This window comes from Mesocricetus auratus, unplaced genomic scaffold (genome assembly GCF_017639785.1).
Source record: "Mesocricetus auratus isolate SY011 unplaced genomic scaffold, BCM_Maur_2.0 Super-Scaffold_100004, whole genome shotgun sequence".
NCBI lineage: Eukaryota > Metazoa > Chordata > Mammalia > Rodentia > Cricetidae > Mesocricetus > Mesocricetus auratus.
In genome coordinates, this window is record NW_024429189.1 from 15093044 (window position 1) to 15097046 (window position 4003).

Genomic DNA, 4003 nt, shown 5'->3' on the forward strand with positions numbered 1-4003 from the left:
CACCCCCATGGAGGGCCTCACCCTCCCTGGGGAAATGAGGGGATAATTGGGGGGTTGGGGGGAGGGCACGGGAGGAGGGGAGGGAAAGGGAGGGGGACCTGGAACTGACTTGTGAAGCAACCTTGTTTCTTATCTAAATTTAAACTGAAAAATAAATAAATAAATAAAAACAAAAAAGAACTTATAAATTTTATGAAAATAATGTAATATTTGACTTAAACAAAAATTTACATTTGGAATAGTTTTGCAAATTCTGAAAGAGAAACATCACCATTTTTATTCAGTATCTTTGATTGATTCATATAATGAGACTTTTCTAAAAGACTCTTCAAGTGAAATTCATCTTTAATTATTATGGCTCCCACAAACTTCTGGTATTCCTTTTCTTCTTCCTCTTCTTCTCACACACTATTTGGAAAGATCAAGATAATTTGGGGTAACTCTTTTTGGCGTAATTAGTCATGTTTACCCTAGTTAATTAGACATAATGGGCTTTAGATATCTTTTATTACATAGCATTTATAATTATTCCTTGATGCATCGTTAAGTCAACAGATCTAGAAGTGACCCAAAATGCCAGCATACCATGAAATTGTTGTGACTTCATTGCCCAGGCTCTGCATTCCCAGGATAAAACATGAGCTTCATTTTACACTGGTTCATGTTCAGTTTCTAAAATGAATGAACAAATTAAATAAATCCCTCAACTTAAAATTTGCTGGGAAAGAAAGGTTAAGTAGTTGTGCTGGCTAGTTTTCTGTCATTTGATACAAGCTAGAACCATCTGAGAGGAGGAAATCCCAATTGAAAAAGTGCCTCTATAAACCTAAGCTTCAGGTAAGCCTGTAGGGCATTTTCTTCATTAGTGACTGATGATGTGGACAGACCATTGCATGCGGGGATACCTGTGGTTCTGGGTTTTATAAGAAAGCAGGTTGAGCAAGCCATGAAGAACAAGTCAGTAAACAGCCTCTGCATCAGTTCTGGCCTCCAGGTTCTCACCAGTTTTGAGTTATTGCCTTGGTTTCTGTCAATGAAATGTGATTATAAGTCAGACACATCTCTTCTTCCCAAGTGTTTCTGGTCATTTTTTCATCAGAGCAATGATAACCTAACCAAGACAGTAGTCAATAGATGAAAATGCACATTTTTGAGATTTTACTATGGCTTATACAACCAACCAGGTTTCAGTTACATCACTTCCTTTCACATGTATGTGATATCAAGGAGATTGGGTAGAATAAGTAGAAAATACAAATAAGTGTTCCTGCCTATTTACACTGTAAAAAACATTTGATTAATATGCTGAGTGCTGTTATGTAAAATGAAAATATTGAATAGTACTTATGATTTAGGTTGGGTTAATATCCTGAAGTTATATTTTAATCACACATTGGGGACATGAATTATTTTATACATCATAATGATCTACTGGATTTTCAGTTGCTATGATCACTTAATTAGAAAATTTCTTACATGATAGAAAACAAGGCAAATTATTCCAGTTCTGTTGAATTTATTTCAATAACTTTGAGTGTTATATATTTTCTAAAGTAGGTATGTGTTACTTCATATTCATATTAGTTGTGTTGTTTAGAAAGTATTTTGGAAAGTTTCCTATGGCATATTGTATTCTATAATAATGTACATTTCCATTTCAGGACCAGAAATCCACATAAAAGACATGTGTTATAAGCATACTCACAGTAGTCTGGGTCTTATTAATAGTACTTAATGCTACTTTGAAGTTCTATCACTAGCATATGAATGGAATTTGGGAGCCCATTCCACATAGAGGGATACTTTCTCAGCCTAGATACATGGGGTAGGGTCTAGGCCCTGCTCCAAATGATATGACAGACTTTGAAGATTCACCCTTGGAAGGCCTCACCCTCCCTGGGGATCAGAAAGGGGATGTGATAGGGGTTAAGTGGGGGGCAGGGGAAGAGGGGAGGTAGAGAGAACTGGGATTGACATGTAAAATAAGTTTGTTTCTAATTTAAATAAAAAAGTAGAAAAAAAGAGTTATTGTTTCCCAGGAAATGGCATTGACATACATTGACCTTAGTACTTCAAATATTAATTCCTTCAGTATAAGCAAGGGAGGCATTATGCCTGTTTTGTAGAAAGAGAAATTGAAGTGTTATAAAGATCACATGTGTTGCATCTCCAGGAGCCATGCTAGGCTAGTCAATGTGGAGGAGTCTTTAATGCACTATGTGTATGTACTATAGCTGTAAAGATCTAACTTCTGATGAATGTTAAAGCCTCTTAACTCTTTGGCTACTCTTGGGGTTTGTATGTGATTTCCCCCATAAGTCTTGAACATGTGACTACTATGTTCCAGTTATTGTTGAGTTTGGAGACCCTTAGAAGATGTGGCTTTGTTGTAGGGAAGCCTGCTGGGGTCAGGCTTTGAGGTTTCAAAAGCCATACATACAACATCCCCAATTTATTTTCCTCTGTTTCTTGTTTGTGGGTTGAGATGTAAGGTCTCAGCTGTTTCTACTGCCATGGTTCTGCCTGGCCATTTTGAACCCTAACCCACTGGAACTTTAGTCCTCTAATGTATCCTTCTATAAGTTTTGTATGATTTAAAAATATTTATTTTCTCATTTTGTGTGTATGAGTGTTTGCTTATATGTGTGTATGTACACCACATACATGCCTGTGGTCCACAGAGACCAGAAGAGAGCATTGGATACCCTGGAGCTGGAGTTAAAGATAGTTGTGAGATACCATGTGGGTTATGAGAACCAAATCTGAGTTCTCTATGAGAGTAGCATGTGCTATTAACCACTGAGCTGTCTCTCCAGCCATTGCCTGTATGAATATTTTATGGATCTTTGATTACTAAATTAATTACACAAAATAAATAATTTTATTGTGACATTTTCTGGGATGCTTATCACTTATTTTGATCAAAGTCACCCATAAATAGCCTGATTTTTGTCATATATACTCTCCCACGATTACTCTCATTTCCCAAATTGCTTCCCTTTTATAGCATTACATCTCCCCACGCCCCCCCATGCCCAATTTAGTTTTAGAACATGGGTTAGCTATGAAATTTTTTTCTTTCTGTATATGGTTTATTGTTGGGAATAGAACATTTACTTAAGTAAAGATGTGGTACATTTGTTTGTGTTGAAGAGTATTTATTTAAAAGATGTTTTGCTTTTGTTTATCTGCATTTGCTTAACTATGTAAAGATGTGTTGCTGTTTTATCTTGCCTGCTTAAGGCACCTGATTGGTCTGATAAAAAGCTGAATGACCAACAGCTAGGCAGAGGAGAGATAGGTGGGACTGGTGGGCAGAGAAAAACCAGCCAGGGGTCAGACTGATAGACACAGAGGAAGAAGGAAAGCAGGATGGACAGTACTTAGATGAGGTAAATGAGCATTAGGGCAGCATATACATTAAAAGAAGTGGGTTAATTTAATTAAAAAAAGAACTACCTAGAAACAAACCTAAGTTAAGGTCAAGCATCCATAATCTGTGTCATGATTTGGGGCCTGGCAGTCCAAGCAAGCCTGCTACATTTACCTTGGAAACATACCTAATCTAACTACAAGTTTGATTATTATAGATGACTAACTACTAATGTACATTTCTTAATTATGCATTATTTTTAAATGAGCTGCCCAGGTACAATACCTTAAAAAAAGAGTAAAAGCATATATACAGTATTGTCCCGCGCTACCGTCTCGCCAGCAAGAACGACGCGGCACACTTAGGATCCTTCTGCAGAACAGCTTTAATGCGTCTTGAGAGGGAGAGCATAAGCTTACAGAGCAGAGACCCGGGGAGCGAAAAGCCCAACCCTTATATAGCTCAGCAGTCCCCGCCTCGGACGTGTCATCTCCTGACTGGCTCCTGCTCTTCAGCCCATATGACGCCACGGGAGAGGCAGAGAGTAAGGGATAGAAAAGTAGCAGGCACATGCGCACCAAGGTTGTTTACTCCAACTGACAACGGATGTCGGCGCCATCTTGTAACGGA

General features: G+C 37.9%; 1 long non-coding RNA gene across 1 annotated transcript; it reads right to left on the reverse strand.

Annotated features, from left to right (window-relative positions):
- Positions 1-201: 201 nt before the first annotated feature.
- Positions 202-3708, reverse strand: LOC110340690. Its single transcript, XR_002382489.2, has 4 exons — positions 3659-3708; positions 906-1027; positions 586-672; positions 202-408 (listed from the first exon to the last, which is right to left on the reverse strand). It is a non-coding gene; the product is annotated as an uncharacterized LOC110340690 (long non-coding RNA).
- Positions 3709-4003: the final 295 nt, after the last annotated feature.